Source organism: Ursus maritimus, unplaced genomic scaffold, assembly GCF_017311325.1.
Source record: "Ursus maritimus isolate PB19 unplaced genomic scaffold, ASM1731132v1 scaffold_30, whole genome shotgun sequence".
Taxonomy (NCBI): domain Eukaryota; kingdom Metazoa; phylum Chordata; class Mammalia; order Carnivora; family Ursidae; genus Ursus; species Ursus maritimus.
This window is the reverse complement of record NW_024425564.1, coordinates 8927804-8951750: the sequence shown is the minus strand read 5'-3', so window position 1 is coordinate 8951750 and position 23947 is coordinate 8927804. Positions and strand designations below refer to the sequence as shown.

General features: G+C 45.7%; 3 non-coding genes across 3 annotated transcripts; 2 read left to right on the top strand and 1 right to left on the bottom strand.

Annotated features, from left to right (window-relative positions):
• Positions 1 to 3524: 3524 nt before the first annotated feature.
• TRNAL-CAA lies at positions 3525 to 3630 on the bottom strand. Its single transcript has 2 exons — positions 3593 to 3630; positions 3525 to 3570 (listed from the first exon to the last, which is right to left on the bottom strand). It is a non-coding gene; the product is annotated as a tRNA-Leu (tRNA).
• An 8159-nt stretch (positions 3631 to 11789) lies between these two features.
• On the top strand, positions 11790 to 11862 carry TRNAT-CGU. Its single transcript has one exon. It is a non-coding gene; the product is annotated as a tRNA-Thr (tRNA).
• A 10309-nt stretch (positions 11863 to 22171) lies between these two features.
• Positions 22172 to 22265, top strand: TRNAI-UAU. The gene is made up of 2 exons: positions 22172 to 22209; positions 22230 to 22265. It is a non-coding gene; the product is annotated as a tRNA-Ile (tRNA).
• Positions 22266 to 23947: the final 1682 nt, after the last annotated feature.

The window sequence follows — 23947 nt, the reverse complement described above, 5'->3', positions numbered from 1 at the left end:
AGAAGGTGGCAGCGATTTTCACCAGAAAGTCATGACTTGCTCTGCCAACCTGGTGACCTTAACGAAGCCTGGGAACTCATCTTAAAAACAAACAAAACAAAACAAAAGATACGAGGTAACCAGAAAGACCTCCCTTTCCTGGGAGACACGTGCAGCCAGATTCCGTGGTCAGGAGGAAGATGCTACATTGTCTGCCTTGCGGTGGGGAAAGTACAGGCCAGTCTCCTGCCTGGCCATGAGAACGAGAAAGACCCAGGCTTTCATGAGTGGTAGCTCAGCTGAAGAGGCTCCCACGCATCTGTCCTAGGCTTTTCCACTGAGGAAACCGTTATGGGACAGAGATCTGGTTCCAACTTAGGTTGGCTGCTGGCTGCTGGAAAATCAGTACTCAGAGACCAGTGAGGATGGGAAAGGGAAGCCAGCAACCTGGGAAGATGATGGACTAATGTCTCAGAGACCATCTTGCCTGTCCAGGTGATGCTGGAGGGCTGTAAAGGGAAGGCAGGGGGGAAAGGGAGGGGGGCTACATGCAGGAGAAGCAGGTGTCCAGGCTGTTACTTATATGTGGACATGACCCTGAACAGACTTGCTGGACTCCGTGACAGCTGTTTTCAAGTGCAGTCAGGCCTTATCTTCTGGGACAGCCTGGTCCTTCACTCCTCAAGGCCACGGGTCTGCCAATCCCAAGGAAAGTAGGTTATTTCTGCTACAGATCAAGGGACTTAGGTCAGCAAGCAAGGAGCACATAAGCCTGAAGCAAGTTAACCTTTAAGCACTCCAACCAGGAGAGCTGTTACAAAATTACTGGGAAATTCACTGCTTTTCCCCACAGAGAGAAACTGAAAGAAACAAAACAGAATCAATAATACAACTGCTAGAAGAGATTTACAGCCTTTGTGTTTTTATATTACTGAGAAAGATATATCATGGGAGTAAATACACACATTTTCTGGTTTCCCCTTTTGCTTTAAAAGTAATATCAACATACCTTATGTTGTCATTGTCCAGGATTAGTACAAAATGACACATTGGGGGAGGGGGCAAATACTCAGATCACTGCTTGCACATTTCCATCAAGCTCAGAACAGTTTCCTGGCTCGAGGGAGCGAGAAGCCCGTACTCCTTGCCTTGAGCAGGTGTTGGGTACTTTACAAAGGGAAGCAAACGTTGCCAAAGGATTTTTATTCTATTCTATTTTTGAAGGTTTCCTATCTAGTCCCAAATATACCGTGGATGCTTTGAAACACAGAAAGCAAAGTCAGTAACAGAAAAATAAACAGTCCCAATTCAGAACAATGAAAAAGATACAAACGGAGAATACAGAGAAAAATAATTTAGAATTTCATCATTTCAGAGGAAAGGTAGAGCAGGAAAGAGTGGTAGGTGGTTATACACTTGTAGAAGTGAGAAGGAGAGTGTAAGACATGGAATTTAATAATCTGGTGAAGGGGGAGGGAGGTTTTGAATTCAAAGAAGTACATTAATCATGCTTGGCTGTCCATGACTCACTTTTGTTATTAGTCCATAAAGGTCACTCTCAGTAATACTCTGATGCTTGTTTTTCCATGTCATGCCTGGTATCCAACCCTTTCTTCCCCCCCAACATATAGATCTATAAAGTGTTTGATATTGTTCTTTAAAAAAGAAGCTATTCTCCTGCACAGAATAAAAGACAACCAACAGAATGGGAGAAAAATTTTGAAACCACGTATTGAATAAGGGGTTAGTAGTCAAAATTTGTAAAAGATTCATATAACTTAATAACAAAATAACAAGATTCATATAACTTAATAACAAAAGATTCATATAACTTAATAACTTAATAACACTCAATCTGATTTTTGAATGGGCAGAGGAACTAAATAGACATTTTTTCCAAAGACTTTCAGATGCACAGCAGGTACATGAAAAGGTGCTCAACCTCACTGTCAGGGAAACACAAATCAAACCCACAATGAGATACCACCTCCCACCTGTTAGAATAGCTGTCATCAAGAAGACCAGAGATCACGTGTTTGGGAGGACGTGGAGAAAGGGGAACCCTCTTACACTGTTGGTCGGAGTGTAAACTGTGCAGTCACTGGAAACAGTGTGGAGGTTCCTCAAAAAAATTAAAAATAGAACTATCATATGACACAGAAATCCCACTTCTGTGTATTTTATTCAAAGGAAATAAAAACAGAGTATTGAAGAGACATACGCACTCCCATGTTTATTGCAGTATTACTCACAATAGCCAAGATATGGAAGCAAACTTTATCTGTCAATGCATGAATGGATAAAGATGTAAGATATGTAATAATATATATATATATAATAAAGATGTAAGATATATAATATATTTTATATGTATATTTATACATAAACTATCAAATTATATATCACTATATATACTCTTCAATTATATATAGAATATAGATATATCTATATCTCTGTATATTATATATATAATAGTATTTAGCCATGAGAAAAGAGGACATTCTGCCATTTGAATCAGCACGGATGGACCCTGAGAATATTATGCTAAGTGAGATAAGTCAGAGAGTGAAAGACAAGTACTACGTAATATCTCTTATAGGTTGAATTTTTTATTTAAAAATTGTGAAAGCGGAGAGTAAAATGGTGGACACCGGGAGGTGGAAGAAGGGGAATGGGAGAGAGATTGTTCTATGGTACATATTTGCAACTAGTAGCTAAACACTTCCTGGAAATCTAATACACGGTACAGTGATTATGGACAGCAAAGTTGTGCTATAAACATTGAACTTGTCAAGAGACTAGATCTTAACTGTTCTCAGCTCTAGAAGAAATGGTAATTATGTGACCAGACAGAACTATGTTGTACATACAACATTACGTGTCAAGTATATCTCAATTTTGAAAAAAGAAGAAAAATGCTATGAAGACTATACTAGACAAGGCAGTCATGGAGCTGAGCTGGAATGTCGCCGGGGTACATCCCCAGGAGAGACACTGCTGACTAGTAATCCGAAGGCTATACATACAGGAAGGCAAACTCGTTTAAAAGCAAACATGCAAAAATCTAAGATCTTAATTTTAAGACCAAGTTATGTAGAACTTCATAAGATGCATTTTTTTAACTTCAAAAAAATGAAAGAAAAGACATCTAAATCACATAATTCTGAGATAAAATCTCAAAGGGAGCTGTTGGTTTGGTTTATTTTAACATCACGGCCATTTCTCTGCTATTGCTGACCTAAACATTTTCAACGGTGTCCTCACTGGGAGGGGCTTTCCCTCGCAGTTTAGAAGGAGTAAAGGGAACTTTTTGACAGAACTTCATAACAGCTTCTTTTCCGCATGCGGGAAAACAGTGAAGACTTCAGTAGTTTTCTACAGCACAGAGCCAGGACCCAAGGCGTGGTTCCTTTTGCTGGGAAGAGAGGAGCTCTGACGGCGCTGGGGGCTGCGGCCATATGTCCCTGAAAACATCCCATAGTCTCTGGTTGGGAACTTGCCCCCTCGTCCAGAGTCGGGGTGTTCAGGAGGAACAAAACTGCAAATGTCAGAAGTGGGATTCGAACCCACGCCTCCATGCGGAGACCAGAAGCCCCAGCGCGGGAAGCAGGTGCTTGAGTCTGGCGCCTTAGACCACTCGGCCATCCTGACACCGCGGCAGCCGCCTTCTAAAGCTTCTTACTTAGGCTTCTGCCCTCGCGCTGGGCGCCCCGGAGTCGCGGAGACCGACTCTCGCTGGGGTTGGCGGACCAGGCGGGAGTTCCCAATTCTGATGCAGAAACGTAGACAGCGGAGCACCGCGTCGCTGCGGACCCGAGCCGTTCCTACAGGCCTGGAGACCCGGGTGCTCGCAGCGACCCCACCTGGCACCTGGACCGCAGGCCGTCACCGTGATCCTTGCGACTCGGACCCGCGCCCTGCAGGCCCCGCAGCAGGCTGCTCCAGGGTCGGCGGAGACTCAGCGAGCAAACACCTTCCCCACTGCCCTGGACGGAGGGGGTCGTCGTCCAGAGACCTGCTCCGTGCATTCCGAGGCATTCCTCCTGTTCTCGACCGACCCAGCCTGAGATGCCGCCGCCCGCATCCCCGCACACGGTTCGGAACCAGCTCGCTCTCCTGCCCCGCGGGGTCGCTCGGGCGCTGCGGAGTGAGCCTGTCCCTCCTTCCTCTAGAGCCCTCGGAGGCTTTTCCACCAGGTCACTCGCCCGGGGGGTGGGGGTGGGGGCAGCAGCTCTTCTGAAACAGGTTTGCCTTTTATGGCTGAAAAAATATGTTTCAGTGACTGTGGAAATGAAGTAGCCAAAAAAAGAGAAAGAAAAAGAAATAACCTTGTTGCAACTAGTATTTCCCGATTAAACTGTGAAGGAGAAAAGCAATGTAACATCCCGGTAAATAAGTCTCAGCAGGTTTCTATTAGACGGCCAGGGTCTAAATCTATAGGACACTTAAATTTGTAGACATCACTTTTAAATCTAATTTAAAATTAATTTTAATTTCTTCATCTGTGACTCTAAAATTGAGTGGGAAATATTTCTTGAATATTAAGTTATTATTTGTAGATGTTACTTTTTAAATGTGACTATATTTCAGCAGTGCAATTACAACAGTATGCAAAATTAAGTGTATATTTTGGTATTTGCATATGTTGAATTTTCGCATAAGGCTTCCTATACCTGTTTGAAGTTTATGTATCTATTTTCTATGAAGTGAAAACTTCTGAATATAGGTTTAAAATATCTGGGATACTTGAAAATGAATGTTATTAAAATGTAATGTGAATATGGAATTGCCTCTGAAAAGATGCCATAATCCACTTGTCTTTGATAGATTGGTTCCTGCACAGCACAGTCGATATTTCATGAACTTCTGGGTAGAATATTTCCTAACACCTCTTTATTATTAATTTATTTTCTTGAGTTTTTCTTTACAAGTTCAGGGGAAATTGGATAAGTGAAATCTGAGGTAGTAGGGGCTTCTGAGTTCAGCCATAAAAAGCCTGTGACAGATTGCATTGTCCAAAGATGGCCATGGCAACGTAGTTCATCCCATGTGCTCTTCCTTTAGAGTGATTTTGACACATTTCCCTCCAGAGGTAGGGGTCTGTGTTCCCTCTCATTGAATCTGGATAGATCTGTGGTGTGCTGGCATCGATGCTGTGGGACTCCCCAGGCGAGCTCACCAGAGCTTCCAACAGCTTTCCCTCAGAACGTTGGTCCTCAGAACCAAGGTACCATGCTGCAAGAAAGCCCACAGGGAGGGACCCTGTAGAGAGGAACTGAGGTCTCCGGCCCTCAGCCAGCAGCAACTGGCAGACACGTGAGTAGGTGACTTCCTGCCCCAGCCTTCTAGTCTTCCAGTCGGGTCTCCAGAAATCAGGAGCAGAGACAAGCTGTGCTCTGCTGTGCTCTGCCCAAATTCCTAACCAAGTCTGTGAGAGAAGACATGATCATTGTTGTGTAAGTTAAGCCATTAAGTTGTAATATGATTTTTTATGGAGTTGGCACGTAGGAATCAATCTTGGTCCAATCAGGAGAGAGAAACCACGCAGTAATTTCCCAGGAAAAATTGTTTGCTTGCTTGCTTATTTTTAAATTATTTTTCCAGTTTTATTGAGATATAATTGACATACAACACTCTGTAAGTTGAAGGTGATGATTTGATATATGCATATATTGCAAAATGATGACCACAATAACGAGGTCACATCCGCACCTCACACTGTGACAATTTTTTCCTTGTGATGAAAACTTTTAAGATCTCCTCTCTCAGCAATTTTCAAATGTACAATTGAGTATTGCTAACTATAGTGACATGTTTTACATTATATCCCCAGAACATATTTATCTGGTAATGCACCAGGAAAGTTTTAATATAGAGAATTATTAACTACAGGGGAGATTGGAGGACTGAGGATTTGGCTAGGAAAAAATAAAGAGAATTCTAAGGACTATAAGGATAGCAGATGTAAGGGGCAGTCACCACCACCCCGAGGGCTGATACAGCACCTTAGGAAGTGAGGACAGAGATAAGGACAGAAGGAAGAGCCCTCCACCCCTCACCCCACCCCTAGCAAAGACCCAGACCTTGCTGTAAAGGGCACAGCCTGAAGGGCTCACTAAAGAGCAGAGACATTGCCCTGTTGTGCTAGCAGAACTCGCTTGAAATTGCCCTCTGGAACTTGTGGGAAATCCATCTTCTAGCTTTTCTTGGAAAGCTGTTCTTGGAGAGGTCTCTCCCTGAGGACATTCAAGAGGCATGCCAGGGGAAGGGGGGGCTGGTGCTTGCTGCTGGAGCCCGATGGGGGTGGGGAAGCCGTGCCTGGTGTAGGAGCGAGGCCCTGGGCAAGCAGCAGACCATGTAACAGGTGGGAACTAGGAAGCAAAACCCACTTCCTCCTGCAATAACTCTCCACCATCCTCTGTGAACAAAGTTTCATTGCCAGTTGGCAAAAGAAAGGATTCATATCCATTTCTAGAAAGCAGGCATAAAGAGTGAATTTGGGACTGAGAGGCAATAAATTCATAATGGGTACAAGCTAATGCAGAATTTGTTACCCGAAAATGATAACAAATCCCAAAGCTTGTGCCCTTAAGGCTGGGCAGCAGGCAGAAACCAGAAAGAGCTTGAGGAGAAGGATACTGAAAAGTCTTGAAGACAGTTTCTTCCTACCACCTCTGCTGTGCTGGGTCCCAGAGTCAGAGATGTTCAAAGGAGAGTGAGGAAAAATGCTATTAGAAGCTGGAGAAGGGGCACCTGGCTGGCTCAGTCGGTAGAGCACGCTCTTGATCTTGAGGTTGTGAGTTGGAGGCCCATTTAGGGCATAGAGATCAATCAAAAATAAAATCTAAAAAAAAAAAAAAAATGCTGGAGGAAATGAGGGCACTGCCACTAATGTCTAATGGCAGGAAGTTGAGCAACACTGTTTCTGTGCTAATGTGAAAAGTAGAAAATGGACCTAATGGATTTGGGGATTCAGCCAAGGACATGACCAGGTAAAGCTTTGAAAGTGTCACCTGGCCTTTCCCAGATGCATACGATAACATGAGCCATGAGAGAGACACACTAAAGAAGGAATTGTTCATAATAAAGGAACCAGGGCTTGCTGGATACCCAGCAAGAAAACTGTCCCTTGTTGCCAGCCTCTCCAGATGACAGACCATGTTACTATTAAGAAAGGCTTCTGGGAAAACATCAGGAAAACATGGTCTAAAGATGAAGCCATGGGTGCGACTGTAAAACCTTTGGTCAGATCCCAGAAGGATGTCAGGTGACACCACGGCGGACTTGGGAGTCAGAAATTACATATATATGTCAAACCCATGTAGTAATTGTGTTAAGCCCTTGAGATGGGGGGTAATTTGTTACGCAGCCATAGTAACTAAGGCAACAATAATGGCAAATATAATCATATTATAATTAAAGGAACAACAAGAGAAAAAGGGAAAGAAGAAATTCAAATAATGGCACTCGAGTTTCAAACCAGACTTTGAGAGGTTGTATTCACCCATATTTGACAGTCTATATTGTATCCTATTCCAGGGTCAGCAAACCACCCCACCGGCCAAATCCCACCCCATGCCCATTTTTGCATGGCCTGTGACCTCAAACATTACATTTTAAGATGGGTGAAAATATCAAAAGAGTATTTCGGGACCTGTGAAAATTATATGAAATTCCAATGTCGGTGTGATAAATAAAGAGCTGTAAGAATGCAGCTTATCTATTTTCTGTGACTATTTCTGAGCCGCACTGGAGGAACTTAGTTGTGACAGAGACCACATGCCCGCAAAGCCTAAAATATTTACTACCTGGTCTTTACAGGACGAGTCTGCCAACTCTTGCTCAAATCTGTGGTTCTGTGTTTTTTATTCTGAGCCACTGATAGCTTTGTCTTCTTTGTTGTTCTCCCGGAGGAAGGTTAGAGCTTCTGGTTCTTTTCAGATGTTTGTTGCTCGTGTCCTATCAGTGGAGTGAACCAACTCCAGCTTCTTGGGCTAACAGTTTCTCTCTACTCTAGATTAGAGAAGCATATCCCCGGGTGGGTGGGGTGAGAGATTTGTGGAAGGCAGAGATCTGGCCACATTTCTTCCATCTGCTGCCAACAGCAGCCACACTAGGTATTAGTTGTTAGGAGAGATCTTATGGATTCCAGTTGAGTCCAGTTGACCAGAAATCTGCCTCCAAAAGGAACTATTACAAAATCAGGGTCTTCGCTTTGTGTACAAACTCAGTCCAATGGGAAGTATGGAGAAGTCTGGGCGAGCCCCTCACAGTGTGGTCGGCCGACCAGCACAATCCGTAAATGTTCGGTACCAGTCTGCGCTGTTTCCAGAGACGGAGCTTGTGCCAGAGTTAAGTCAACTACTTCACCAAGCATCTTGTTTAGTTCTGTTGATGATTTGTTGGTAGTGAAGTTCCTCAGTGAAGGTAGGAGTGCATTTAATTATATTCTGGAACAAGCTTGCCTCTCTGTGGACCAGTAACTGATGTTTCCTGACTGGCAACTTGGCTCGTCACTGGCGTTACAGGAGCCTTTCAACACTCAAGTGCGGGGCAAGACTGTGCATTTTATTTTTTTAATTTTTTTTTAAGATTTTATTTATTTATTTGACAGAGAGAGACAACGAGAGAGGGAACACAAGCAGGGGGAGTGGGAGAGGGAGAAGCAGGCTTCTGGCCTAGCAGGGAGCCCAAAGCGGGGCTCGATCCCAGGACACTGGGATCACGACCTGAGCCAAAGGCAGACACTTAACGACTGAGCCACCCAGGTGCCCCAAGACTGTGCATTTTAAAATGATAATTCAGGGGCGTCTGGGTGGCACAGCGGTTAAGCGCCTGCCTTCGGCTCGGGGCGTGATCCTGGCATTGTGGGATCGAGCCCCACATCGGGCTCTTCCGCTATGAGCCTGCTTCTTCTCCCACTCCCCCTGCTTGTGTTCCCTCTCTCACTGGCTGTCTCTATCTCTGTCGAATAAATAAATAAAATCTTTAAAAAAAAAAAATAAAAATAAAATAAAATGATAATTCATTCTACTAGTATCAGAATGAGATTTCCAACACATTATTTGTATAGATCATCGAGTCTCCAAGAGATACAGACTTGCTTACCCCTCCAGCAGGCCTAATGAAGCCGGGAAATATGCCCACCTTGCAGCCTCAGTTGGCTGTTTGGAATGAACAGAGCTACTGCCGAACACCAGAAGCCCCACATTTTCTCCAGGACCAGATGCCTCCCCAGCCTTATCTGACAGAAGAGCTGCCTTGCACATGCCAGTCTCACTGGGACACATCTGCTGGAAAGAACCCATGCTTCATGCCTTCTTCCTCACTTCATGTCAGGTAGTGGCAAACATATCCGTACTCCTCCTTGCAGTGGCTGTACTCCCAATATAGGATGATAAAAATTATTTAGCAATACATATTACTTATCAGCTGCTCAAGCTTCAACCTACACTATTATCCAAGGTTTATACAAGATGGAAGATCAGGACTTAACCAACCCTACACTAACCCTATGGTTACAGTTACAACAGCAGGTGTGATCATTCTCCATTTGCCCATCCAGACCCATTCTCTGCCCTGCTTTTCTGCCCTGGAAGGCTGCATCAGTTGGGCTCTCTTGCCCCTAGCTAGCTCCTGTCTGGACTCAGCCAATGGAAGGGACTGGCAGATGGGAGACGGCAAGAAGAGGAGAAAGGTAGGTGCCTGATGTCCCCTCTTGAACGTAACCTGAAGTGTGGAGATCAATCCAATGGGTGTTCTGAAAACTCTTGCTAAAACAAATTCCAATTGGGCAAAGATTTCTTACATTAGAAGGAGGTGGAAATTAGTAACAACGTAGGGAAAAGTTCATTGTCTAGGTTGGCATCACAGAGTCAAAGGGCCAGGTCCTACATAGACTGAATTCTGAATCATTTGGCTTCTCAAATCACATTCATCGTAGGTAAGGCTAAACCAAATACAAAGAAATATTACTCTAGTATCATCTTATACTACACGCTATTCTGTATGGATATATAGCACCTTAGTGTGGTGTTTGTAAGTGGAAAGCCGGGCCCAAATTCAGAGTCACAACCAGAGACTCAGGCCTGGGAGAGGAGTGGCTCGGGGCATCTTTGGGACTATTGTCCACAGATTTGGTGGCTTGGTGGGAGCCAGTGCCTATCCTCTCCTTCTTCCTGTCCTTCCTGTCTCCCTTCCGGCTATGTTCTCTTCTTCATTTCTGGTGTTCTTACCACCCCTTCCCTCTTTTTAAAGAGTGTTCTTTCATTCTAATGAAGAGCCCATGCTCATTTTATCAGCACCCGACAATCAGTCCTATCTTCCTGCCTCAGGGGTCTTATATCTGAGCTCCGTGCAAGGCTCTGCAGACTTCTGGAGACTGAAGTTGGGAGGAAGAGAGCTGGCTCTCTGAGCTGGAACACTTCCAGAACTGTGGGTCTTTGCAGGCCTTCCCAGAGCTGCAAAAGCACTTGCCATTTACTGTATTTGTAGGTAAATATTCTGTCACAAATGCCCTACGTGGTACAGATTTGACTGCATGGCAGGCGGTCTGTTAACTATGGAGAACTCAGTGAGCTAGACAAGCGTCTCCACGGTGTCCTGCCCTTAATGATTGCTCACCTGTTAGTAAATGCTTTATTAAATGAATGCATTTAAGGATCAGAAGCTTTTGTCTCTGCAGACGGGGAAGAAAGAGAGCCCACTAAGATCACACTTAAGATCACACTTAAGATCATTAAAACATAAAACACCAAAACAAACAAACAAACAAACAAAAACCCAAGTGATTCCTCTGAACCTAACAGACCTGTATTTCCCTGAGGTTGTGCATTTCTTTAGGTGCTAGAAACAGGAGGTGAACACGGTACCTAAATTTGGGATGAAATCTGAAAAACATTGCAAATCACAGGCCTGTTGGGCCTGCAATCGCCTTCTTCTCTGTTACCTGGGGGATGAGGAGGGGTATCAGTAGGTAGGGTCCCTTATGCACAGGGAAGCTTAGGGTTTTGGAGAATTGGAAAAAACTGGCTCCTCTGGGATGCAGGAGGGATCTTTAATCCTAAAAGGATCTTTTATCCTTAGTGATCTTTAATCACTAAGCGTAAGTGAAAAGACTGACATCCCCTCCCCTGCCCTCACTCTCAACTTCATTGATATGACCATTCCTTGTTTTGCTTGGTTTTCCTATCATGGGCGTTTGTGACACTCCGGGTCACAAGGGCGTTGTCGTGCCTGTGTGTGACCGCGGTTGTTTTAGGGCGTGGGTCCCTCTGCAGAGCTGTCCCCACCCCCCCCCCTCCCCGGCTCCGGCTGGATCGCAGCGCCTCTCCTCTGCAGCGCGCGGAGCGTGGTCCAGAATCCGGCAGACGCGCGACGGGCTCCCGGCTTCCCACCCCGTGAATCCTATTTTTCTGAGTCGTTTTAGTGAGCGGCGTGTCCTCGGCAGCAGTCGAGGTGTTTGGGTTTGTATTTAGGACAGCTGCTGTTTCTGCAGAAGCCGGCGGCCAGCCGGGAAGGTGACAAGGAAAGCCCCGCTTGCTGTTTTAGAGGCACCTGCGGCGGACTTGGGGCCGGAGGCCTGCGGTTTCCGGCGCGGTTTCCTTCCTCACGCCGGCCTCCCTACTGTGTGGGGTCGCGCGTCCGGGCCGAGTCCCCAGACAGCCTTTGTGATGTGAAAACTGTCACGGAGGAAATCCGAAAGGGGAGGGGGCGGAACATCCAATTTCCAGAGACTCACAAAAACAGAAAACGAAACATTTGCATATGTAATCAGCTTTAGGGCAAGGAGTTAAGGGGCCCCTCAGTGAGGCTCCGTAGCTCAGGGGTTAGAGCACTGGTCTCGTAAACCAGGGGTCGTGAGTTCGAATCTCACTGGGGCCTCCAGCTCTTAAGCTTTTTCATCTCTCGTAGATTATTTCAAAAGGATGTTTCCTTGACACCAAAACCTGGAACTAGAAATGAATTTGACAAATCTATACTCTGTATTCTCAGAAATCAGGTGTAGGAAACCTTGAAATGCCACCAGCACTACAATTAATGCCAATATCAGCCAGCAGATAAGCTAATGTGTATGGAGTCTCCGTCACAACCTAGAGTCCTGATTAGCCATTGAATGCCTAAAGGAGTTGTATTATAATTACTGCTTTTATCATACTTCTCTAGTGGACTCTAACACACACACACACACACACACACACCCGGGCAGACAGGAGTTGTACCTTGTTTGCTATGGGATCGCAGAGGCTTGCAAAGTATGGACTCAGTCTGTGCTCAGTAAAGGTTGGTTGGATGAAGCCCAGGTAAAGAAATGTAACCAGAGTGCGGTGAGTTTGCAAATACCGTAGGAGGGATAAAAATTATCTGAAGGTCAAGGAACCAAGGTCAGCTAATAGAGAAGAACAAAGAAAGCTACTCAGCCCTGGTACATTCTACCAGACGCGAAGTGACTAATCCTTCCCGCCTCATTCTGGTGTTTTGTATGGAATGAACTGCCCCCACGCGAACACTGGCCGTCATCTAAGAATACTAAGCAGTATCAGTGATGTTTAACTGCTCCATCAAAAGTTGGAGGCCAGTGTGTTTCTTTCCCAGGTCAGAAACGGCAGTTGCTCCAGAGTTGCTCCGGAAACAGGAAGCTGCAGGTGGCGGCTGGGCCTTGAAGGGCTCTGATGATGTTCTAAAGGCAAGAGTCTGGTGGAATAGAGGGAGAGGACACAAAGACGAGAGGAGGAGGATGAGAAAAACCTCTTGCCAGGACAAGAGAAGGGCATAAAACACAGCTTCTGATTATGATGCCGAAACCCAGATTTGTCTTACTGGGCACAGAACTAGAGACGAGTGAAGCGAGCAGCACTTTTGGGGGGCCCATGTGTCAGGTCTCAAAGCACAGACAATCGGTGGAATGAGATGCGAAAAATCCAACTGAAAGACTGATTTTCTCTTTTTTTCCCATGAACTCCTTTTGTGTCTATGAAGCAGCCTCTTCATGGGCATTACGTTTTCAGTCCCCAAGATCACTGCTCCCCCTCTATTGTGATTATATAAACCAATGGCTTCCAGTATTTGTTGAGTGACTGTGTGTGTGTGTGTGTGTGTGTGTGTGTGTGTGTATCCAGAGTCAAGGCCTAGGAAACTGCATGATAGAACTTGTAACATCGTTCATTGTCTAAGTGTGAAGAAGTGTGAAAGATGATGAAACCTGCCAAAAACACACTTTGAAGAAATATACAGTGGCCGAATTTGGAACTATTTGAAAATTAAGGAAAAAATCACTGTAAAGCTTTATAACTCTTAGGTTAAAATGCAAATCCATACAATGAGACCAGAGTGGTGTGGACAACTTTCTTTTAAATGGAAAGAAATAAACAGGCTTTCCTTACCATGGAATATTCTCTAATAGATACAAAAAGATTGATGGAATTGGAAACTCACCATTGGAAAACCATAACAGGAATAAGTGACTCAGGCAAAACTAATCCATGCCTGCTAAAATTATTGGGAAATAAGATACTTATTAACGACGAAAGGAAATATAGTAAGATATAGTTGAAAAACTTGAGATACCACCTTAATCAGGTGACCAAAGTGAAGATCACCAGTAAGGAGACAAATTGACATCACGATAACGTGACAGGAAGTACTGAGAAAGCAGAGTATTATTTAGGATATAAATAATTGGAAATATTAGCCAAGTCCAAATAGACGTATCTTCCACAAAATAACTGTCCTGTACTCTTAAAAAATAACAAAGTCATGAAAGATAAAGGAAGAGGGAGGAGTTGTTTCAAATCAAAAGGGACTATAATTGCAGGACAACTAAGCATCACACATAATCCTTTTTTTTCTTCAAAAGACATTACTAAATTGGGATAAATTTAAATAAGACATGTAGGTAAGATAACAGCATTGTATCAAGTTTAATGCTCTGCTTTTATTATATAATTATGTTGTAGTTAGGTAAGAGAATTTCTTTTTTCCAAGAAATATTCACGGTTTGAAATATTTATAGGTAAAAGGAAAATGCAGCTTCCTCTCAGAGAGTTTCAGGTAGAAATAAAATAATTATGCTACATATGCATACACACATTCATACATAGGTATCAAGATTGAGAAAAATAAAGCAAATGTGATAAAGAGCCAACATTTGATGAATCTGGATGAAGAGTAGCTGGAAATTATTGTGCTGTATTTGCTAACTTTAATCTGTAATCTGAAATTATTTCAAAATAAGACTTTCATTAAAATATATCTTGGAATAATCCTGAACTCTTTTTTCATGCTCAATTCATCAACATATCCCTTCTACGCCTTTTTCTCAATAGCTCCAAAATTTAACCACTTGCCACTGATGAGGGAACAGAAGGCAAGCTGAGGACAAAGCAGAAACTGACACCCTGCAACCCCCCCCACCATGGGATGTAGGTGACATTCCTCAGGCACTCCTGGCTGCCCTAAAGGGCAAAGAAATAGTTAACCTATAGATACCACAATCCTGCAAGACTTGAGTCTCCCTCAGTTTACAAATGTCTTAGCAGTGTACAAGAACGAAGCATTTCTACCAATAACGTAGCTTCCGGAAGGGAATGTAGATACAATTGAATGTCTTTATAATCTGCAGCCTCCAGGAAGTTCCCAACTATCTTCACGTTAATGCCTTCCTAGAGGGGTAAACAACCTTAACGTGACAATGGCAAGGCCTCTGGTATCCTGTGCGTCTTCTTTAACATATGAAAGTACTTTCTCAACCTCCCTTTTTCCTTACCTCCTCCAACCCCCTGGTATATAACAGCCACCTCTCACAACCCCGGGGCAGCAGCTCTTTCTGCCCACGGCTCCTGTCCCCGTGCTTTCATAAGCCACCAATTTTGCACCAAAGACGCCTCAAGAATTCTTTCTTGGTCGTCGGCTCCGGACTCCACCCCACTGAACCTCACCTATATTCCCAACCTCATCATTTCCTACACCACAAAGTACAGGTAATTCCTGTACTGGTGCTCTTTTATTGCATTACTTTTATTTGTTGCTGGTATCAGACTAATACTGGTGTTGTAAAAATCAAAAAACAAAGGCACCTCTTGCTGCGTGATGATTTAAATATGAAAAGGGTTCAAAACGTTCTACCCCAAACTATGCCACTTTGCAGATGGATTGTTTTTAGTCAACAGGAGAACCAGCAGAGGTAGGAAAAGCTCTCTACCTGCCCCTCTCCCCACCCCCCCCAACTGCCTAAAATACGTCTAAATATCCCCTTTTGTAAAGGAAATTTACACTCACAAGGGAAACTTCCATTAGGCAAAGTATCTGTACCAAGAAGAGAGCTATTCCCAGGGACAAATTTATTGCGGGAGACACTCTTATCTGCACAAAAAGGCAACATTTGTTTACCATGCATTTCTTCCTGTACCTTCCGAAATTTGCCTCCCCCAACTCAGAAGATCCAAATCCCTACTCCTGTTACCCCAGGATGGTACGTAAGTCTCAATCATCTGTGAACTCCTATGCATACACACCTAATTAAAACCGCTTTTTTCCCCTCTTGTCAACGTTTTATGTCAGTTTAACCCTTTGCCCCTCACAGACCTAGATGGGTTTTCCTCTCCTGCAGTATCTTCACATACATGGATGGGATCCGTGAGGATTTGAAAGGCTTTCGCCTGTGAAACCATCTGGGCCTGGGGAAGCTGAGGCTTGACTCTCCCAACAAGTCACTTAACTGTGTCCAGGACTATTAGCCTCTAAGGCCCTCTAGCTTCTACTGAATCAACCTTAGAAATGCCTCTTGTCCTAGAAAATCATCAGTTTTGTCCAAGTTCTCAATTTTCTTGCTAAGTTACGCAAAATACTTTTATGATTTTTAAAAATTCCTTCTGCCTCCTCGTTGTAATTCCCAATTTTATATTCCTGTTTTTAATAAACTAATCATCTATTTTATTTTTAAAATAGATATTTTATCTCTGTCTGTTATTTTTCCCTTTTGTTTTTTTCCTAAAAATAATCGTTGGGATCCAGTTTTATCCTTTTTAAATTTTGTTTTCAACTATTTTAATTCATTTCTGATGCCTGCCTTGGTTCTCTCATTGTTCCTCTCCCAATGTTGTGTCTCAAACACCTTTTTAAAATTTATTTTATTTTACTCTATTCTATTTTATTCTTGTTTAATGATGTGAAGGCTTTAGGCTCTGAGCCCACATTTAGCTGTAGCTAAAAGTTATGAAAACACACTGGCAGGATATCTAGAATAATGTCTTCCTTACCTCAAAATTGATTTTATTTCATCTATATAGTACCACCCATGAAATCATGTTGAAAAACAAAACGTAACCCACCTGGCTATGATTTATTTATTCTGGGATGACCATCTCCCTACGTGGGCCAGCCACTGCCAGTTCCTGATTTCACCCTGCAGCCAGTTACTTGGTCCAAAGGGGACACTCAGTAGGTTTGCTGAGAAGGCACTACGTTTTCACGGATCCCCCACTTGCCCTTCCAGGCCCCGGCGACAGCCACGCAAGGTGTTCATAAGGTTGTCATATACTTTAACTGCACTCAATGCCCCCTTTGTAGGTAAGGTGCTCTCTTCCTTTATTTTGAAGTTTGGTAACAATGAGAATATATCTCAGTTTTGATGGAGTTGATGAGGGAACGGAAGGCAAGCTGAGGACAAAGCAGAAGCTGACACCGGGCAACCCCCTCCCCCTGGGATGTATGCAAGATTCCTTAGGCACTCCTGGCTGCCCTAAAGGACAAAGAAACAGTCCTTACTACCTACAGCCCATTGACAAGTCCTTGAACCAGGCACAGTGACATTCCTCTAGGAACTCAGCTGCCTTGATGTTAATACTTGTTAAGGGCAAAAGGCAGTCCTAGCCTGACCCCCTCCCCTCCACCAAGATCCTGTAAGTCTACTTTAACGTATAAAAATTCCTTTGGAAACTTCATCTCTAACCCTCCCCCAAGATACGTGTTGGCAATCACCCCCCAAGCATATGGCCCACTGATATACATCTGAAGGGTCTCATGACTCAGGTTTTATTAGACAGTAATAAATGACCTTTTCCCAACAATAGCTAACTCCCTCAAGGTCCTGGAAACCTTGCTTCCAAAATTCCTTAGAGACTTACGCTATCCCTAACCCCCTCCCAACTTGGGGGTATATAATGGGCCATTCCTCACAACCCCGGTGCAATAGCTCTTTCTGCCCATGGGTCCTGTCCCGGTGGTTTAATAAACCACCATTTTGCACCAAAGACGCCTCAAGAATTATTTCTTGGTCGTCGGCTCCGGACTCCACCCCACTGAACCTCACCTATATTCCCCAACCTCATCAGAGTCAATATCTGTTTTTCCTGGAAGATGGTTTTCTTTGTACATATTTACCAATATTTTTACTGAGGTTGTATTTCTTGGTTCACGTAATTGTTTTCTGCTGCAGACACTGGTTACCTGACTGTTCAGCTCTCCGCTATCTTCTACGTGTTCGTCTTTTTCCTGAATTCTATGGAATTTTCACTAAGCTTGTTTTGTCAGGCATCGGTGTTCAGGAGGAGGGGACAGACTCCGTTCCTGCTGCTTCTTGGCTGTTCAAGCTGTACCGTCATCTTCACTCACTCTCTTGTCTTTGCTCTGCAGTCATCACCATCACTCAGTCCTGCTGTCTTTAACTTCATTTTGTTCCTGCAGCCAGAGCAGAAGCATAGGACCTAGCTGCCACCCACGGACTCACTCATGTCAGGCTTGGATCCAGGAGATGGGGACGCGGAAGAGCAGAGACTGCAAAACCTCCATTCTGCGGAGAGGGCCAGAAAATGGGTTCATTTTTCAGAACAACCTTGTGCACTGCCCGACGGTGGCAACAGTGCAAGCTGTTCTGTAGGGTGATTGGGGCGCTGTTCCTGGTTATATAGCCCCCATGCCGGGTCCTCGGGCCTTCTCAGGCATTCTTGTGTTCTTTGGTGAATTTCTTACCTAATTATTGCAGAGCTGGGTTTGGCCATATATGGCTAAGAACTCTGATTGATACAAGGAGTCTTTGAAATGTTGTTTAAAGAGCCATAACAGAAGCCTGCTAACGTGTCAGTTTTTGACTGTTCTTCTGAATTGGGTGAAATTGTTGGTTTGAGATTGTTGGAGAAAATTGGTTTTAGGATCATATTCCTCCACCAATCCTATCTCCCCCACTTTCCATCCTAATTGTCCTTCGGAGGAAAGGGGGGGGATTGAAGGGGTGGGGGGAAGGAAACGGACAGAGAGAGACAGAGATATAGAGAGAGAGAGATGATCTTGGGGTCCTTGTGGTCTTGCACATGCTGCTCTCCCCGCAGTGCTGGAGGGGGCTACAGACTTTCTGGGCATCGTTTTGGTAATTGACCCATATTTATGCATTATTTTCCATTGTTCTTTGTGACCTGCCGAGCCTCGGTGTACTCTTGGAGGTTACTCATTCTGAATAAGTCTTCCCCTAAGACTCTCCTAACTTTATCTGAGAGAGGAAATGGCAAAAGAGTGGAGTTTAGCAGTTCTTCCATCTTGTGGGACGTACCCCTTACTGATTTGGGGGAGGATGGGCTTCCAGTCCAGGAAGATATTGTGCAACTTTTCCCCAGGCTGCAGCCCACACCTCCCACTGCCAATCTACACATTTCCAAATTGGAGGGTACTGACTGTTTTCAGTTTTTGCCTAATTAACACATTCTATGAAACACCCCGGGGGTGTGTAAGAGAGAACCTGGCCATCTGCTTCAATTCCTCAACTTTTCTTTTAGATTATTCATTCTTTGGGTGACCCTTTTCAAATGGATGTATAACTTTAGCTTTTTCTCCAGTTTGAGTACTTGAGAGGGATCCAAACATTTTTCCTTATTTTTATTTGTCTCCTTAGATTAAAAGACAGGGAGGGTCTATGATTATTAGAACCAACTAGGAGCTTTTTAAAGATGTTGGTTTGTGGGATCGATCCCAAATCAATAAACTCAGTCTCTGAGGATGAGAACTATTCACGGTTTTAGGCAATTTTCCAGTTCCTCCAGGGAACCACTATTCTAAAAATATGGAGTAAAAGGGATTGGAGAGTTTTGTACCCCAGAAGCACATAGCAGCTCAGGTCCTGAGATGTTTAAAATGCTATTTCAGGATGCCTGGGTGACTCAGTCAGTTGGGTCACTGGCTCTTGATTCTGGCTCTGGTCATGATCTCATGGTCCTGGGATGGAGCCCCGCATCAGCATCAGGCTCAGTGCTCAGCAGGGAGCCTGCTTGAGGGTCTCTCCCCCTCTCCTTCTGCCCCTCCCCTCTGCTCATGCTCTTTCTCTAAAATGAATAAATAAATCTGTAAAACGCTATTTCAGCATTTTCATGTTATTAACATGGTCTTAAAGATTTGTGGAGAGAAGATACACCCACAGATAAATGGCATTTTTCTCAGGTTATAAAAAGACATCATTTTTCTGAAATGGCAAATGGAGCCCAGCTGCATCAGATTCTTTCCAGAGCAGAATCATGAGAACCTTGAATGACAGATTCTTCAGAATCATCTTTTTGAAAAGAATTTGAGCGTTCCCTATAGTTCCTGTCTGAGATGACTTTGAGAGGACATTTCAGTTGTTACCACATCTCCATCGTCTTCTTGAAAAGTAGGTTAAAGATCCAGTGGTTTCCCTGTATTTGCATTAGTATTATGTAGGGAAGGGAAAAAAGTTTTCCTGGACCCTCTTAGGGTCCCTAGCTGGGTCTGAAAATTAAACTGATAAAGACAGATTAACAGGAGGAAAGCATACAAGTTTACCTGATAAGAGGTTTAGGGGACATGGGAGCCTTCATAAGGAAGTGAAAATCTGAGGAAGTGGTTAAAGCCAAGTATTTTTATTTGAGCTTGACGTAGAGAGGTCGTTGTGGACAACTATGATAGGCCAAAGGGTACAAGGTAAGTCTCGTAAACTGGGAGGAACTTCTTGGCGTCCTTTTGTCTCTGGACAGAAGGGTGCCTGTTTTCTCAGGGTACCTCTCACATGGGACTCTTATGACCTGCGTCAGGGGAGAGGGGCAGGGGCGGGTCAGAGTGAACTTCCTGCTTCTCACATTTGCTCAGATTCCTTCAGCTTAAAAGATTTAATTTGCCAAGTTGCCATCTTTTGGGGTAATGTGTTCTGAACCCCATCAATTACAAAAGTATGTTTATTTCCATGCTATTGTTCCCCTATTCAAAACACAATATTATAAACTGTCTCCCAAACTACTGCCGTTCATACTTGTCAGCTCGATCACGGTTTCTATCAATCAGGAAATCCAGAGGGTACAGAGAGTCTCTTGGCAATGGGAAATTTTAAGAAGGATTTCAGAAAGCAGCTATGTAATCAAGGTGTGGGCAGGTTTGGGGGGAAGGGCGGAGTGGAGGGCTACTGGTGTTGGGTGGTTGGCACCCCAAGGGCCTGAAGGAGTGAGGAAAGAAGACATTATTGGAACGTGAAGGAAGGGTCCACTTGGACGGACTACACAGAGTTGACTCCCAGAAAAGAATGCAGAAAAATGAACACTCTAACCCGTGTCCTCTCTCCTTCGCATCTCCTTCTGGTGCTCCCACCATGAGATTCTGGCTGAAGGCAGACGGCAGGGAGCCCGTGATGTGGTCCATACAGGCCAGGCTTTCATGAAGGGTAGATGGAGGTCAGAGATGGCTATTTTTTTTTTTTTTTAACACTGACTATTCCAAGCATTTAGCTCTCTGCTTTTTCCTCCATGAACATGATTTCGTGCCCTAATGCCTATGTGGTGTCAGGCTCGTCTTCTCTGATGAAAGTCAGTGTAATAGCCAGTGACACCGTGAGTCACGGGAAGCTTCATCCCTGAAGAACAGTAATTCCCTCGCTCCTGGTTCTGATCTAGATCCAGACTCGGAGCGCAGCGCCGTCAGTGCTGTTAGACTTACACAAATGCCCTAGAGCGGTGCCTGGCTAGTGTAAGCTCTCTCCAAGGGGCAATCGCTAGGGTTGTTGTTCAGACGGAACGACCTCTAGAGGGTCCGGGGAACTTGGTCTGTCTCCCTGGGACTGTGTGGTGGGGATGTTGGAGGGATCTGAGGTGAGGTGGTCATCTACCAAAGAACCTTCTCACTGCTCCTCACGTGCAGGTGTTAACACCCGCGGAATGACACCCGCACAGCAGCGCCATAGACAGCGAGACGGCTTCCCTCCCCTCCCCCACTCTGCGTGTGTCCGGAAGGAGCGAGCTGGCCGCCGGTCTGTTACTCGCAGTCCTGTTTGGTAGGCGCTGTGGGGTCGAGAACAGGCAGGCTATTCCCTTCATTTTAGCCAGTTCTCCTTCTACTTCATGGGAATTATTTCATAAAAGCCAAAAGGCTTCCGACCTTGGGTGTGTGTGCTTTGACGGCTGCAATTTCCCCAGGCCAAAATCAAACAAAGAAGCAAGCACACGGAGAAAAGCACACGACCGGCCTTTCTACTGAGAGGCCCAGGGAGGGGACGAGGGTCACGGTGGGCACGGCGTCGCTGAGGTGCATTACCTGCAAGGCGCCTGCGAGACCGAGACGGGGAGGAGCGGGGGGCGGGGGTGCGGACACGGCCTTGGCCGCTGTAGCAGGCAGCACAAACGAGGAGTGGTCACGACTCCTGCAGGTTTCCTGCAAGAGGAGTCCGAGCAGCCGGCTCTGACTTGGTTTTCAGGCAGGCCCGGGAGGTTGTGGGGAAGGGGAGACGCAGCCTGCGGGTGCGCGGACTCGACCGGGGTGCCGCCCGGGGACGCGCGCAGCCGGGGCTGGCGGACTCGGCTCTTCGGGGTCCCGGGTCTGCTGGGAGCATCCGCGAACAGCCGGCTGTGCGCCCGGAGGCCGCGCCTCGGCCAAACGGCTCGCGTCTTCCACGGACGTCGTTCCCTTCTTGCAGGGAAGGCGGGGAAGAGCCGGAGTCCGCGCGCCCGTTCTCCTCCGCCGTTGCTCGGTTCTCGTGAAGGGCGCGTCCTGGGTCCCCAGTAGCTCCGGGGAAGAAGCACTGCCCTCTCCCCGGAGGGAGGGAGGCGTCCAGACCGCAGCGCGTTCGCTCGGAAGGCTGGCGGCCGCGTAGGCGGGCGGCAGGTGCGGGAGGCGACCCTGCGGCACGGCGCGCTGCCGGGGGCGGCGCGGGGACGGTCGCGCCCTGGCCCGAGGCTCTGTAGAGCGCGCGCCGGCGCTGCGGGGAAAGCATGCTCCAGTGGCGCAATCGGTTAGCGCGCGGTACTTATACAGCAGTATATGTGCGGGTGATGCCGAGGTTGTGAGTTCGAGCCTCACCTGGAGCATGTTTTCTTCCCTTTACGATTTCTGATTCTTTTTATTCTAATGCATTTCCCCCCCCTCCTCTTCGAAGAAAAAGCTGGAAGGAGGGTATTTTAGTTTCCATACTGAGACCGCGGATATTCCCACGATTAAGGAAGGCATTCGAACAGGAAGAAACCACAGACCAGAAGGAGGCAAATGGAATTTACCCAAGGAAGTTCTCCTCCACCTCAGACCTTACAGCCATTAAGCAGCTTCACAGGAACCCCTCTCCTCCTTCCCCCGCTCCTTCCTTTAGAGGAATCCTCAGCCCTTTGGGAACTGCGCAGGGGAGCGGAAAACCTGGGTCCTCCGCTCTGCGGTTTGGTCAGCTCCGGAGGTCAGCTCCGGGGGCTCGGGGAGATGCGGAAGCCCCCCCACCCCCGAGCGGGGAAACAGCATCTTTGCTGGGATGCTGAATTCCACCTGTGAAATCTTAATGTGATTTGAGTCACACAAGCCAGCCTCCAGCAGTCAAACATCCGGCAGGGGTGGCTGGGTATGTATTTTCATCAGAAAATAAACAAGTCCTGTTTGGACAAATACATTGATTCTGACGCTATGTCCGAAATCAGTGATTCAAGGTTACTCTGCTTTGATCCAGTGTCTCCTGGATTTATTCTGTCTCTGCGAACCCTCCTTCTCTCTTCCTTAAGTATGATATTCCTGACAGTTCTGTCCCCCACTTTCCTCTCAGCTAATGATAGGCGCATTCTCTGTATTACGTTCATGCCCTTGATCACGACCTGTCTGTAAATACTGATGACCGTGTACCATTTCTCCCCCCCCCCCACTTTGAACCCAGAGCCAGGCACCCTGCTGACCAACCGCGCTTTTCTGACCCAAATCCCCGCAGGTCTGTCACAGCAACGCGTGAGAAAATTGTCCAGCTTCAATCCACTCCTCTCCTGTGCTCTTTCTCTCAAACGCAGTTGTGTAATAAACATGCAACGCTTACGTTTCCTGCCCGGTCCATTCTAGGTGCGAGGTTACTGTGGTGACGTAGAAAGAGGAAGCCTCTGGCCTTGGAAGGTAAGTTCTAGCAGGTGGGAATCCACAGTGACCAGCTAAAAATAAATATACAAGTAGATGAAGTTTTATAGAAAAAACTAAAAACAGGATAGGAGGGAGGGATGATCCAAGGGTCGGCCTGGGAGTGCTGTGTTATGTAGGGCTGTTACCGAAGGCCTCTCTGGGCGAGTGGCCTCTCAGCAGAGGCCTGGAGGTCAGGAAGAAGGTCTTGGATACACACGGTCCAAGACCGCTTCAGGCAGAGGGAGAACAAACACAAAGGCCTCACTGTGGGCCTGGCCCAGAAACACCAGCAGAAGAGACGCTTCCACCGTTTTCATAAAGGTAGTGCCTGATGCAACGTTATTTACGATCCCAGTTAAGACGGTGAGCCAGTGGCGGTGACCGAGGAAACGAAACAAGTGTTCCCAGGGGTTCTGCTGTGTGCTCTGGGAGTCTCTGACCTACCAAGGGCTGGGCTGTCCCCAGTCTCCAAAGCTTGATTTTACAACTGCAGTGACTCTGATCACACCAGCTTCTGTGGAGCTGTTCAAAACAGAACACAGCAGTACAGTTTTCTCTCTGGTGTCTCCTTTTTAGTAAGATTTTCACCAACTTGGTGGCTTCAAATAGCACAAAATTGTTGTCTTACAGT